The 15,567-nt window shown below is 48.2% G+C and overlaps 1 protein-coding gene across 1 annotated transcript in view; it reads left to right on the plus strand.

The window, feature by feature from the left end:
• Positions 1 to 1,804: 1,804 nt before the first annotated feature.
• The window catches only part of LOC138638316 (inactive ubiquitin carboxyl-terminal hydrolase MINDY-4B-like), a 134,893-nt gene continuing 121,130 nt past the window's right edge, over positions 1,805 to 15,567 (plus strand). The window contains exon 1 of the mRNA XM_069727524.1: positions 1,805 to 1,922. The gene's annotated coding sequence lies outside the window, so the exon portion shown is untranslated. The remainder of the gene's footprint in view (positions 1,923 to 15,567) is intronic.

Here is a 15,567-nt window from a genome sequence, read left to right on the forward strand (position 1 = left end):
GTAAAAAAAAAAAGAAGTGCAGAAGCAAAAGGGAAAGAAAGAGAAAAATAAAGAATGGAAGATTCAAGAATTGTAAAGTGAGGATACAATAAACAGTCAGTCACGTATACGTACACGCTGCCGCCGTGCCACCTGACCGTGACCCCGCTCCTCCTGCTCAGCCTCTGCTGCAGTGGAAGAAGTGCTCTAAAAAAAACAAAAAACTAAATTTGTCATACGTGTTGATGTGACAGTGAATACTTACCAATCTGAGGAGGTGAGTACTCACTTCACTGACATGTTCTACTTCAGAAGGCCCAGGACGTTGCTCCTCATCAGAAGAAGAAGATGACATTCTGATGCCTGTAGAAAGAAAGAAATGGCAGAAATTAGGACATGTAAAGACAGAAAATAGAAAATAAAGGCATTGGCTAGGATATACTCACATTGTTCAGAGGCTTGTTTGCTCCAAGGTGCTGTGGTCTGTCTGCTCTGCTTGGCTGTCTGCTGAGTAGTGACCTGCAAATGTCCACTCCCTCCCTTTATCTCCTTGTATGTGGGGGGTGACTTATCAGTGTCTAGACATGTTTTTCTCTGGTGCAATGCATGCGTTCACGAACGCAAGCAAACGCATGTGCTTGTGAACGCATGCGTTCACATAGACAGCAATGCGTTTTTTTGGCGCATTCCTTCCACAATCGATCACATATGTTTCTAGGCGGCAAATTGACGCCTCTAAAATTACTGCATGTAGCGTTTACCGCGCCAAACCGCAGACAACGAAACGACGCATGCGTCGTCAAACGCGCATGCGTCCCTAATGTTAAATATAGGAATACACAACGCATGCGGATATTTGCGGCAGAAACACTGCGGTCACAACCGCAAATGTGAAACCGGCCTAAGTCCTGCTTTTCCCCTTCTGAGCATGCCCGGGGTAAGATCTGTCATTGGAAATCGAGGGTCACATGCTTAGATACTGCAGAAAAACTCATTGGTTCTCCAGGAAGGTCCTGAAGTTGCTCAGGCTCTGTGGCAGCCTCTCATTGGTCCTTCTAGGAAGGTCCTGTACTTGCTGCAGCTATAAAAGGTAGTATCAAATCTATGTGATGTGCTTTGCGCCAGTGTGGTTACGTCTGTATGTGTTCAGGAACCCAGCTGAAATAAGCCCCTAGAATACCGGCACCTCCAGTGAGGAGATTGTGTACATGGATTCAGGGCCCCGGCTGGAATAAGCGTGACCACGACGTCATCGCAGGTCCTACGCTCAATGCATTCTTAGGAATGGAGGCTGCCGCTTGCAACGCTGAGAGCCAGGCACCGTCGGAGGGTGAGTATATCCATATTTTTTATTTTTATTCTTAATTCTTAATTTTTTACATGAATATGGATCCCAGGGCCTGAAGGAGAGTCTCCTCTCCTTCAGACCCTGGGAACCATCCAGGATGGCACCCTGCACAAGCCGTAAATGGCGTATAAGACGACCCCCGACTTTTGAGACGATTTTCAGGGGTTAAAAAGTCATCTTATACGCCGGTAATTGTATATATTGAAGCCTGCTAAGTCATGTCCTTGAATGACATTAATGCTCACATTTGTCATGCTTCATGATTCATAGCAGAGAACAAAGCCAAAACTAATAGCTTCAGCATTCATGTCTCTATAGTGACAGTGGGAGGGACGCTCTTCACTTGTCACTCAAAATTCACAAGCGTATAGTGCAACAACTGCTCCAAAGTCACAGTATATATATATATATCTATATACCCTCTGTATTCCATGGGAAGAACCGTATAAGGAGATCAACACAAGGTGAAACCTTCCCAGACCCACAAAGAGGATAAAATCATCCTGGAGCCACAGAGCCACAGAGCCACAGAAGACCTGAGGATAAAACCAATTGTCTCCTAACCTGGATGTCTGACATCACAAGCTGATAAAGTGTGAGTTTCTGTGTGTATGGTCATTGGCTCCATGTATGTGATTGTACTAAGGGGGCTTCTGTCACACATTACCATGCTACGAGGCAACCTTATAAAGAAAAGGTATTCAGCAGAATCGCACGTCTAATCATTTACAATGACATTAAGATTTTACTGACATCTGCCACATTTACAGTGAGATAATCGCTGGTTGGCAGATCAGTAGGATAAAATATATTGTTTCATTTTTTTTTAATATTTTGCTATGTACTGTATTCCATGAAAACCTATATTGGGACAGAGCTTTTCAGAAAAATACCGCTTAGATTATAACTTTTAATATATAAATTCTTTAGGGAAAAAAAAACAAAATAGAAATTAGAAAAAATGTGCCCAACCAAGCACGACACAGACAATGTGGCTAATGGTAGATATTGTACATGTAAGAGATGAAGCCCTCTAATTAGAGATGCCATTAGGCTATGTGCACACGTTGCGGATTTAACTGTAGAATTTTCTGTGTAGATTCTGCATTTCTTGTCAGAAAAAGCTGGTCTGAATCTGCGCTTTTTTTTTTGCTCGTTTTTTTGGCGGATTTGCTGCGGATTTTTTCCTTTTTTCCCCCCTGCGGATTTCTATTATGGAAAAGGTGCAAAAACCCAGCAGATCCGCAAAGAATCGACATGGTCCTTTTTTGAATCTGCTGTGTTTTCCGTGCGGATTTTTCCGCACCATTAGCACACCCTTTTTTTCGCCATTGATTTACATTGTACTGTAAATCACAGTAAACTTACCTGGAGCAGCCAGTGCCAGGCTGCAGCTGCCAAGGCAAACAGGATCATGGGGTGCATTAAAAGAGGTCTGGATACACATGATGAGAGCATTATACTGCCTCTGTACAAATCCATAGTTAGACTGCACATGGAGTACTGTGTCCAGTTTTGGGCACCGGTGCTCAGGAAAGATATAATGGAACTAGAGAGAGTACAAAGGAGGGCAACAAAATTAATAAAGGGGATGGGAGAACTACAATACCCAGATAGATTAGCGAAATTAGGATTATTTAGTCTAGAAAAAAGACGACTGAGGGGCGATCTAATAACCATGTATAAGTATATTAGGGGACAATACAAATATCTCGCTGAGGATCTGTTTATACCAAGGAAGGTGACGGGCACAAAGGGGCATTCTTTGCGTCTGGAGGAGAGAAGGTTTTTCCACCAACATAGAAGAGGATTCTTTACTGTTAGGGCAGTGAGAATCTGTAATTGCTTGCCTGAGAAGGTGGTGATGGCGAACTCAGTCGAGGGGTTCAAGAGAGGCCTGGATGTCTTCCTGGAGCAGAACAATATTGTATCATACAATTATTAGGTTCTGTAGAAGGATGTAGATCTGCGGATTTATTATGATGGAATATAGGCTGAACTGGATGGACAAATGTCTTTTTTCGGCCTTACTATGTTACTATGTTACTATGTATGTTACTTGCAGATATGCAGTGTTTCTGCGTGGAAAGAAAAGCAGCGGATCCTCAGGAAATCACGTACCCTAAATCCTCTATGTTAGATCATGTACAGATACCGCAACAGGAGATAAATGATTTAATGCCCAACAAAAAGATTAGACTGTTACCTCTCTCACCCTAATACCCTAAGGGTACCGTCACACAGTGCAATTTTGATCGCTACGATGGCACGATTCGTGACGTTCGAGCGATATAGTTACGATATCGCAGTCTCTGACACGCTCCTGCGATCAGGGACCCCGCTGAGAATCGTACGTCGTAGCAGATCGTTTGAAACTTTCTTTCGTCGTCTAGTGTCCCGCTGTGGCGGCATGATTGCATGGTGTAACATATATCGTATACGATGTGCGCATACTAACCAACGGCTTCTACATCGCACATACGTCATGAAATTATCGCTCCAGCGTCGTAGATTGCAAAGTGTGACAGCAGTCTACGACGCTGGAGCGATATTGTTACGATGCTGGAGCGTCACGGATCGTACCGTTGTAGCGATGAAAATTGCACTGTGTGACGGTACCCTAAGAAGTGTCCCTGCCTTGCCGTGGAGGTCGCTACCCTGGCTTGTACGTAAAATGGCTCCTCCACACAGCGATGGCTGACTCTGGTAGGTCCTTATTAATCCCTGGTCTTTAACAATAAAAAAAAACCTAAAAATCCTAAGGATTAAAATGATAACCAGTACTGCACACTATCAGACCAAAAATGTAGGGATATATTCAAGTCGTATTAGGGATGTCACCCCTCTGGGAGGTACACAGTAAGCTAGAGAAGATGAAGCCTAAGGTTCAAAAAGAGATGGATTATCTCATGAAGAAATCACATTAAGGGCAGTCTCACACGTCCAGATAATTCCAGTACCGGAAAAATCGGTACCGGAATTATCTGTGTCCGTGTGCCGGTGCGTATCTGTGGCACATCAGTGCGGCACGTGTGCCGCCCGTATGCCCACTGGGTACCACACGCACCGTGCCGGAGACAGCGCCAAAGTTTAGCGCTGTCCCCTGCATCGTGCTTAAGCCCCATTCATATCTTCCCTGCAGCAGCGTTTGCTGTAGAGAAGATATGAATAATAGTGCCTGGGGGAAAATGTGTGTAAATGGGTTAGTAACTGGCTTAGTGATAGAAAGCAGAGGGTGGTTATAAATGGTATAGTCTCTAACTGGGTCGCTGTGACCAGTGGGGTACCGCAGGGGTCAGTATTGGGACCTGTTCTCTTCAACATATTCATTAATGATCTGGTAGAAGGTTTACACAGTAAAATATCGATATTTGCAGATGATACAAAACTATGTAAAGCAGTTAATACAAGAGAAGATAGTATTCTGCTACAGATGGATCTGGATAAGTTGGAAACTTGGGCTGAAAGGTGGCAGATGAGGTTTAACAATGATAAATGTAAGGTTATACACATGGGAAGAGGGTATCAATATCACCATTACACACTGAACGGGAAACCACTGGGTAAATCTGACAGGGAGAAGGACTTGGGGATCCTAGTTAATGATAAACTTACCTGGAGCAGCCAGTGCCAGGCAGCAGCTGCCAAGGCAAACAGGATCATGGGGTGCATTAAAAGAGGTCTGGATACACATGATGAGAGCATTATACTGCCTCTGTACAAATCCCTAGTTAGACCGCACATGGAGTACTGTGTCCAGTTTTGGGCACCGGTGCTCAGGAAGGATATAATGGAACTAGAGAGAGTACAAAGGAGGGCAACAAAATTAATAAAGGGGATGGGAGAACTACAATACCCAGATAGATTAGCGAAATTAGGATTATTTAGTCTAGAAAAAAGACGACTGAGGGGCGATCTAATAACCATGTATAAGTATATAAGGGGACAATACAAATATCTCGCTGAGGATCTGTTTATACCAAGGAAGGTGACGGGCACAAGGGGGCATTCTTTGCGTCTGGAGGAGAGAAGGTTTTTCCACCAACATAGAAGAGGATTCTTTACTGTTAGGGCAGTGAGAATCTGGAATTGCTTGCCTGAGGAGGTGGTGATGGCGAACTCAGTCGAGGGGTTCAAGAGAGGCCTGGATGTCTTCCTGGAGCAGAACAATATTGTATCATACAATTATTAGGTTCTGTAGAAGGACGTAGATCTGGGTATTTATTATGATGGAATATAGGCTGAACTGGATGGACAAATGTCTTTTTTCGGCCTTACTAACTATGTTACTATGTTACTATGTTACTATGTGTGTAAAATCCAGATCCAGGTCCCCTAATACGGTTATCCCTCCTGGGACCTTTAGTTTAGGTGCTTCATGAATTAGTGGGACATAATCTGAGCAATCAGTGGACTTTAGACCCTTCAACAGATTCATAACACAGGCAGTGGTATTGTCATCAGGAAAAAACAATGCATGTGTGTATAGATGTGTATTCGCTGCAGCACAAGCAACACATCCTACAGAGATATTCTGGACTCTTACATTGTATCTTACCCATTCTAACCATACATTTTTTCTTGGGGCTGTTTGTGTTTCTATGGAGAAAACTTCTTGCCAACTGAGACCTGGAATGGGGATTACTTCATTAACTATATTTTGCAAACGTTCACCTGGGCCTGTTTTAGCTGTACTGGTAACGGGGGCCTTGGTTGGTCTGAAGCTAATATCCTGGAGCTGTATATGGCCTAAATTCCCATAGTATCCGATACTAAATACACTATGAAAATGCCTTCCCAGTACAAACGTCTGCAGGTCAGCTGATTGGGGGCTTTCAAGATTTAGGAGGAGGGGGTGACAGTTTCTACCCCATGTACAGCCCCTAGGTGGTTGTAACAGGGCTGTTAGATGCATTCTCCCACGAAGACTCCTTCCCATCCCATCCTTAGGGAATATGGCTTCACTAGGTCTATATCCCCAATCATCCCCCGTATTCCAGGCAGCATCTGACCAATAATGACAATTATTATTGTTTTCTCTGGTAACACATATATAAAACTGGATAATTCCCTCTACCACCCGCTGAGTCTCGGGACACTTGACAACATCACAGAAATCAAATCTCCAGATATTTACTGGGGCCGTTAGATTTACCCAGAGAATAGTGGCACCGGAATTCTTATTTACAATAGGGGCCGAGGAAGTAGGGGCGGGGATGGCCCCCAGCCCCAGGACCAAAAACAAACAGCAACATCTCTCTTCAATCACCGCTGTGACTAAGCACTGGTTCGGTCTCTTTTGCAGTGTGAAGCGTGGATCCAAGTGCTCTTTCCTTCAAGTTTTACAGCAGTGGGGGTAACCAAGATCACCGTGTGGGGTCCTTTGAATCTTGGCTGAAGACAATCTCTGCGCACAAACTTTTTCACATACACCAGGTCTCCTGGCATAAAGTCATGGACCACGTCACCTGTGGATTCTGGAAGAGAAGCAGAGACTGTAGGGTGGGTGTTAGACAATTCTTTAGACAATGCAATCACAAATTGTACAACTTTATCATTTGTTTCTGACAACTCTTGGGGCCTAATATCTCCTATCTTAGGTGGAGCACCAAAAAGAATTTCGAAAGGAGTCAAGCCGTGTTTCCCCTGTGGGGTGTGTCTGATGTGGTATAAGACCACGGGGAGCAAATCTGGCCATGGGAGTGGGTGGTCCTGGCTCATTTTAAGCAACTGGGTCTTAATTGTAGAGTTCATTCTCTCAACTTTGGCTGAACTGGAGGGATGATAAGGGGTGTGTAAGCCCAAACCTGTCCCTAACATGTGCCACAGTTCCTCGTAGACATTAGCAGTGAAGGCTGGGCCCTGATCCGATTCAATGACTTCAGGGATTCCAAATCTGCACGAAATTTCAGTGATGAGCTTCTTAGCTGTAGTCTTGGCAGTCATGTTGGTCACTGGGTAGGCTTCAGGCCATCCGGAAAACATATCCACAGCCACCAGGGCGTACTCATACTTTCCTGACTTGGGCATTTGAATATGATCAACTTGGATCCTATGCCAAGGATAGTCTGGTTTGGCAAGATGCTGAAGCGGCACCTTAGCGGTGGCTGTTGGATTGCAGGTGGCACAAACTGGGCAGGCTCTTGAGTAAGCTGTAACAGTGGTAGAGATTCCTGGGGCCCAATAAAGCTTCTTGATACAAGCTAGAGCTTGGTTCTTTCCTCGATGAGTCGATCCATGAGCCCATGCTGCAACGGCTGGGTACATTCTTTTGGGTAGACAGGGTTTCCCATCTACTTTGAAGAGTCTGGGAAATAGGTGTTGTCCGGCAAACCTAGGATTTCCACGAAGGGCTCCTGCAGCTTCCCACTGTTGTTTTTCTTCTTTGGAAATCAACTTCTGTTCTTCCCATAATCTTTCTTCAGGTGGTCGGGCTGGCTTCCAGACAGATCCGGTAGCAGGGTATTCCATCTCCATGTCTTCTATCAACTCTTTCTTCTTCCTCCGGGCTTCGGGCTTGGCTTCAGACTTCTCAAAGTCTTGTTCTTCTTCAACTTGTGCAGCTTCCGTGGTTGCCTGTTCCTTTGTTTGTGCTCTGGTTAATACAGGCATCACAGATGTAGAGGTATCTTTCCAGCAGAGTTTTTCTGGTGTTGCTTCTTCCTCTTCCCACTTTGCTGAGACATTCTTCATGGCAGCAGCTTTGGCAGCTTGGTCTTCTAAGTGGTTTCCTCTAGTCTCCTTCGAGTCAACTTTCCCATGGGTTTTAACCTTGATCACCGCAATCTGTACGGGTAGCTCCAATGCCTTCATCAGGGCTTTAATCCTCAGTGCATGTTTAACAGGGGTTCCTGTAGCCGTAATGAACCCTCGGGACTTCCACAGGAATCCAAAATCGTGACAGATTCCGTAGCCATATCTTGAGTCGGTGTAGACGTTGGCCGTTTTCCCTTCTGCTAGATAACATGCTTGTTGTAGGGCCACAATTTCGGCTTCTTGAGCTGACAGGTGAGGTGGTAAAGCTTCGGCCAGAAGGACTTCTGTTTCAGTGGTGACAGCATATCCAGTGTGGAACTTGCCATAAGAGTCTGCAAATCGGGATCCATCAGTCCACAGTTGCAAATCAGGACTGGGAAGCTCTTGAGTTACCACATTCTGTGGTGCAGAAATTTCTTGTTCCAGTGCTTTCACACAGTCATGTGGGTCACCAGGTGACCTCCATTCCTCATACATCCAGTCAGGCACCTCCCCCCTAGAATGTGGAAGCAAAGTGGCCGGGTTGATGGTAGTACATTTTTGGAAGGTGATGTTGGAGGGTAGAAGTAGAGAGCACTGAAGTCTGAGATGTCTTTGACTTGTCAGATGCTTGGAAGATGTTTGTTGGAGAACAACCGAGAGATCATGTCCGGCTTGAATGATCAAGTCATGACCAAGTGCTATGTCAGCAGATTTGTCCAGGAGAACATGTGCTGCATGTACAGCCTTGAGGCAGGTTGGAGCTGTTCTGGCAACAGGATCCAGTCTGGCTGAGTAGTAGGCCAGAGGGCGGAAGCGGTCAGCATGTTTCTGAGCTAGCACACCGGAGGCATGTCCTTCAGACTCCGAAACAAAGAGGTGGAACGGCTGAGTGTAGTCAGGGAGACCCAGAGCAGGGGCACTGACAAGAGCTTCCTTGAGAGCCTCAAAACAGTCCTTTTGCTGAGCATAGATGTACGGGTTTTCAGCATGATACCAATCTGGCCCTCCAGCCTTGAGGCAGTCATACAAGGGTTGCATGAGTCTTGAGGCATCCGGAATCCACTGTCTGCAGTAGGTAATGAGTCCTAAGAAAGATTGCATACCAGAGTAAGTTTTTGGATAACGAATGTCTTCGATGGCATGCTTTCTGTCCTCGGTGAGGTGTCTTGAGCCTTGAGAGATACAGTGTCCGAGGAAGACAACCTTTTCTTTGCACCACTGGACCTTGGCCTTTGAGACTTTGCAGTTAGCAGAGTGAAGGAAGAGGAGCAGGGACTCAGAAGCAGCAGACAGATTTTCCTCAGTTCCACAGAGGAGTAGGTCATCAACATACTGGAGAAGCGTGACGTGAAGATTCCCCAATATCCATGGGTCCAAAACCATCTTCATAGCCTGAGTGAACTGGTTAGGGGAGTTCTGAGCGCCCTGTGGTGTCCTAGTCCAGGTCAGCTGAGATCCTTGGAACGTGAAGGCAAATAAGAACTGTGAGTCTTCATGAAGGGGGACACTGAAGAAGGCGTTGGCCAAATCAATGACGGTGAAGAGTGTTGCTGAAGCAGGCACTTGGGAGAGCAAGGTGTTTGGGTTGGGGACCACAGGGGTTTCCAATATGGTAGCTGAATTGACTGCTCTAAGGTCCTGAACGAGTCTGTATCTTGGAGGGTCCCCGGGGGCTGTCTTCTTTTTCATCAGAAACAGGGGTGTGTTGCAGGGTGAAACACACTTGATCAGTACTCCAGAACGTAGGAGGGAGGTGTTAGGGGTCGAGTTCCTGCCTCTGCACAGGGGGAATCTCGGCCCATCTCCGCTGCGGTCTCCCATTCTTCTCCTGCCGCAGTGGAGCCTGCTCAGCGGAGACGTCGATCCCAGCGTCTCGCTCAGTCTGACTCTGTGCTAAGAGTTACTGCTGCGTTTCCTGCTTCTCCCATTGAAGTCAGTGCTGGGCAGCGGCGAGCGGACGCTTCTGGGGCTAAGTCCTGCTTTTCACATTCTGAGCATGCCCAGAGTAAGATCTCTCAGTGGAGATCGAGGGTCACATGATCAGATACTGCAGCTAAGGTCCTTGTAGCTGCTAGGACTAAATCCTGTTTTGCACACTGAGCATGCCCAGGGCGAGATCTCTCAGTGGAGATCTAGGGTCACATGCTCAGGTGCTGCAGCACTCCATTGGTCCTTCTTTGAAAGGTCCTAAACATGCTGTAACTATTTAAGGCTCGCATGGCCGCACGACCATGCGCTAGTATCAATTCATATATGTGCTTTGCGGCAGTGTGGTTATGTATGAGTGTGTTCAGGGACCTGGCTGAAATAAGCCCCTAGAATACCGGCACCTCCGGTGAGGAGATTGTATGAGAGTGTTCAGGGACCCGGCTGAAATAAGCCCCTAGAATACCGGCTTCTCCGGTGAGGAGATTGCATGTAGCATAACCACTGACTGCTATCAGCTTGGCAGTAAGCTTGTGCTCCTGTGAGGCTAACAGGGCGCAGTGCTTCCCTTTCACGGCTACTCTGTGGAGTAACAGAGCTAGTCTATACCGCCTAACAGTGCCGCCATTCGCTAGCAGCAGGTTCCCCTGCATGGTGGACCCCGGGCTGCGAACGCACCATTTATAATAAAACATCTCTATTTTCTCGGTGCGTTCCGCTAGCCCTAACAGTATACTAGCGCCAGGGTCTGGCTAGTAAATGGCGGATGGTCAGCGTTTACAGCGGTACATCCAGCAGCTGGAGGGTAGGTTGGCGGCTCTCGAGCGCACTACCTCAGCTGTGGATGTTACCGCAGTCGCTGTTCAGGCTGCAAGTGTAGCTGCAGCCAGTTTGTCCTCTGCCACCCCTGCTCCGACTTTATCCCGTCTCCCGCTTCCAGACAAGTTTGCTGGTGACAGTAAACAATGTCGGGGATTCGTGAGTCAGTGCTCCATACATATTGAGCTTCTGGCTGCACGTTTTCCTACGGAACGGGCGAAAGTGGGATTTATTTTATCCCTTTTATCGGGCAGGGCGTTGGAGTGGGCAACGCCGCTATGGGAGCACAATGATCGTGTGGTACAGAGTGCTCCTCTCTTCTTGGACGCTCTGAAACAGGTCTTTTTGGGACCTCGTGTTACCCACGATACCGCGCTCCAATTGTTGGCAACAACCCAGGGTTCGTCCATGGTCAGCCAGTTCGCCGTTCAATTCCGGACTCTGGTCTCGGAGCTGGAGTGGCCGGATAAAGTCCTTATTCCGGTGTTCTGGAGAGGACTGGCAGACCATGTGAAGGATGCCTTGGCCACCAGGGAGATTCCTGCCACACTGGAGGAGCTTATTTCTATATCTACCCGCATCGACCTCCGTTTTAACGAGCGGAGGTTGGAGCGGGCCCAGTGTAGGCAGAGGTATCGGCTGGCTCCCACCTTTGCCAGACCTCTAGAATCTTCCGTTCAGGCGTCCGACTCCCATGAGACCATTGAGGTCTCTCGAGAGGGACCTAAGTCTCGGACCGCTCGAGTACCCGTGGTTTGCAGAAATTGCCAACAAGAGGGACATTATGCCAATAAATGTCCATGGCGGTTGGGTAAACAATCGCGTCTAGTAACCCTTGGAGGAGGTTCTCTAGACACAGCGGCTTTTTCCTCCAAGCTGTCCTTCAAGGGGACAATCATATTAGGTTCTCACTCTCTAACAGTCGAGCTTTTTGTGGACTCCGGAGCTGAGGGGAATTTCATGTCCTCGGCTTTTGCTCTGCGCCATGCAATACCTCTGGTGATGCTCGCCAAACCGGTGACTGTTAGAGTAGTGAACGGGTCAACACTTCCATCTCAGATCACACACCAGACTGTCCCTTTCACGTTAGCTATGTCCCCATCCCACCAGGAGATAGTTTGCCTTCTTGTCCTTCCCGAGGGAATGGATGAGATTCTGCTGGGAATACCCTGGCTCCGTTTCCACTCCCCACATATAGAGTGGTCCTCTGGGAGGATATTGGGTTGGAGTGAATCCTGTAAGGGCAGATGTGTGAAAGAGTGTGTTCAGGTTTCCACCACTGAGATACCCGGAGATCTCTCTTCTCTCCCCAAATACTATTGGTCCTATGCAGACGTCTTCTCCAAAAAGGCTGCGGAGACCCTTCCACCTCACCGCCCCTATGACTGTCCTATAGATCTCTTGCCTGGAGCAGAACCTCCTCGGGGACGTGTCTATCCCTTCTCTCTTCCGGAGACGGAGGCCATGTCCCAATACATCCAGGAGAATTTGGCAAGAGGGTTCATTAGGAAGTCAGTGTCACCAGCAGGGGCAGGGTTCTTCTTCGTGCAGAAGAAGAATGGAGAATTACGTCCCTGCATAGATTACAGGGGTCTTAACGCCATAACCGTTAAAAATAAGTATCCGCTGCCCCTGATTTCTGAGCTTTTTGATAGGCTAAGGGGAGCTAAGGTATTTACCAAATTGGATCTGCGGGGTGCTTATAACCTGATTCGCATCCGTGAGGGGGACGAATGGAAGACGGCGTTTAACACCAGAGATGGGCACTATGAGTATCTGGTGATGCCCTTCGGGCTCTGTAATGCCCCAGCCGTTTTCCAAGATTTTGTCAACGACATCTTCCGGGATATGCTTTCCACCTCGGTCGTAGTCTATCTGGATGATATTCTCATCTTTTCTCCAGATATTGACTCCCACCGGAGAGATGTTGGCAGAGTCTTTGACCTCTTACGGGCAAATTCTCTCTACGCAAAGTTGGAGAAGTGTATGTTTGAGCAGGAGTCTTTACCTTCCTGGGCTATATCATCTCCGCCCAGGGATTGGCTATGGATCCTGCCAAACTACAGGCTGTGATGGACTGGCAAGAACCCCATTCTCTTAAAGCGGTGCAGCGCTTTATGGGGTTCATTAATTATTACCGCCAGTTCATTCCCCACTTCTCAACTTTGGTAGCTCCCTTGGTAGCCCTCACCAAGAAGGGAGCAAATCCCAAATTGTGGTCTGAAGAGGTCTCCAGGGCCTTTTCTTCTATTAAGTCCCATTTTGCTAGCGCTCCCATCCTACATCGTCCCGATGTTGATAAGCCGTTCATTATGGAGGTGGATGCCTCTTCCGTTGGTGCAGGAGCAGTCCTCTTCCAAAAGGATGCTCAAGGTCGGAAGCATCCGTGCTTCTTCTTCTCCAAGACCTTCACACCTGCGGAGAGGAATTATTCCATTGGGGACAGGGAGTTGCTAGCGATGAAGCTGGCTTTCTCGGAGTGGAGACATCTCTTAGAGGGGGCTCGTTTTCCCTTTCAGGTCTTCACGGACCACAAAAATTTGTTATACCTGCAAACAGCCCAGCGGCTAAATTCTCGCCAGGCCAGATGGTCCTTGTTCTTCTCCCGGTTCCACTTCACCCTTCATTATCTCGCTGGGGAGAAGAACATTCGTGCAGACGCTCTCTCTCGCTCTGTTGTGTCATCTGAGGAGGAGGAGGGGGAGCCTCGGCTTATTGTCCCTTCAGAGAGCCTGAGAACCGTAGCGCCGGTTTCGCTTGAGTCTGTGCCTCCGGGCAAGACTTTTGTGCCCATTAATTTACGACCGGAGGTTCTCTCTTGGGCTCATTCGTCCAGGGTGGGTGGACACTTTGGGACAAAGAGGACATCTGAGCTACTGGCGAGGACGTACTGGTGGCCACATATGGTCCGGGATGTTAGAGATTATATTCAAGCGTGTGTCTCCTGCGCCAAAAATAAATCTCCTCGTCAAAGGCCAGCTGGGTTACTCTATCCCTTGCCGGTGGCAGATAGGCCCTGGGAGATGGTCGGGATGGACTTTGTTGTGGGTTTACCCAAATCTCGCGGCTGTACCATCATTTGGGTCATCACCGATCATTTCTCAAAAATGGTGCATTTGGTGCCACTACCACGGTTACCTTCTGCACGGGCCTTGGCAGCGTTGTTCATAAAACACATCTTCCGCCTACATGGTATGCCAGACAAAATTGTCAGTGACCGGGGTCCCCAGTTTGCGTCTCGGTTCTGGAGAGAGCTTTGTCGTCTTCTCAGCATTGAGTTGAATCTCTCTTCCGCATATCATCCCGAGACGAATGGGTTGGTAGAGAGGGCCAACCAGACCTTGGTCACATACCTGAGACATTTTGTTTCAGCCAGGCAGGATGACTGGGCATCCTTGCTATCGTGGGCAGAGTTTGCACTGAACAATGCCGTAGCTGACTCCACTGGACAAACCCCATTCCTCCTAAACTATGGTCAGCATCCGCGGGTACCTGTGCCTATGCCCGTGTCTTCCGCCGACTTCAGGGTGGCAGACTGGGCTGTGGAGGCACGGGATATTTGGGACCGCACTCAGGATGCCATTCGGGCCTCCAAGGAGAGAATGAGGTCCTCCGCCGATGCACATCGGTGCCCCGCTCCGACCTTTGCTCCTGGCAACTTGGTGTGGCTCTCCGCCTGTAACATCAGGCTGCGAGTGGAGTCCACTAAGTTTGCTCCTCGCTACTTGGGTCCATTCAAGGTCCTCGAACAGGTTAATCCTGTGGTCTACCGTCTGGCCCTTCCTTCACCGACACCTTTCATGTGTCCCTCCTTAAGCCCGTATACATGTCCAGGTTTTCTGAGTCATCTGCCGGGACATCGGGTTCGTCTACGGACGATTTCGAGGTGAACGCTATTTTGGGGTACAAGGTGGTACGTGGCAAAAAATTTTATTTGGTGGACTGGAAGGGTTACGGTCCTGAAGATAGGTCCTGGGAGCCTGCTGAGCACATTCGGGCTCCGCAGCTCATTGCTGCCTTCGAGCGTAGCGAGGCCCAAGGAGGGGGGGGCCCTAGGAGGGGGAGTAATGTTAGGGGTCGAGTTCCTGCCTCTGCACAGGGGGAATCTCGGGCCATCTCCACTGTGGTCTCCCATTCTTCTCCTGCCGCAGTAGAGCCTGCTTAGCGGAGACGTCGATCCCAGCGTCTCGCTCAGTCTGACTCTGTGCTAAGAGTTACTGCTGCGTTTCCTGCTTCTCCCATTGAAGTCAGTGCTGGGCAGCGGCGAGCGGACGCTTCTGGGGCTAAGTCCTGCTTTTCACATTCTGAGCATGCCCAGAGTAAGATCTCTCAGTGGAGATCGAGGGTCACATGATCAGATACTGCAGCTAAGGTCCTTGTAGCTGCTAGGACTAAATCCTGTTTTGCACACTGAGCATGCCCAGGGCGAGATCTCTCAGTGGAGATCTAGGGTCACATGCTCAGGTGCTGCAGCACTCCATTGGTCCTTCTTTGAAAGGTCCTAAACATGCCGTAACTATTTAAGGCTCGCATGGCCGCACGGCCATGCGCTAGTATCAATTCATATATGTGCTTTGCGGCAGTGTGGTTATGTATGAGTGTGTTCAGGGACCCGGCTGAAATAAGCCCCTAGAATACCGGCACCTCCGGTGAGGAGATTGTATGAGAGTGTTCAGGGACCCGGCTGAAATAAGCCCCTAGAATACCGGCTTCTCCGGTGAGGAGATTGCATGTAGCATAACCACTGACTGCTATCA

Source organism: Ranitomeya imitator, chromosome 5 (genome assembly GCF_032444005.1).
Source record: "Ranitomeya imitator isolate aRanImi1 chromosome 5, aRanImi1.pri, whole genome shotgun sequence".
NCBI classification, from domain to species: domain Eukaryota; kingdom Metazoa; phylum Chordata; class Amphibia; order Anura; family Dendrobatidae; genus Ranitomeya; species Ranitomeya imitator.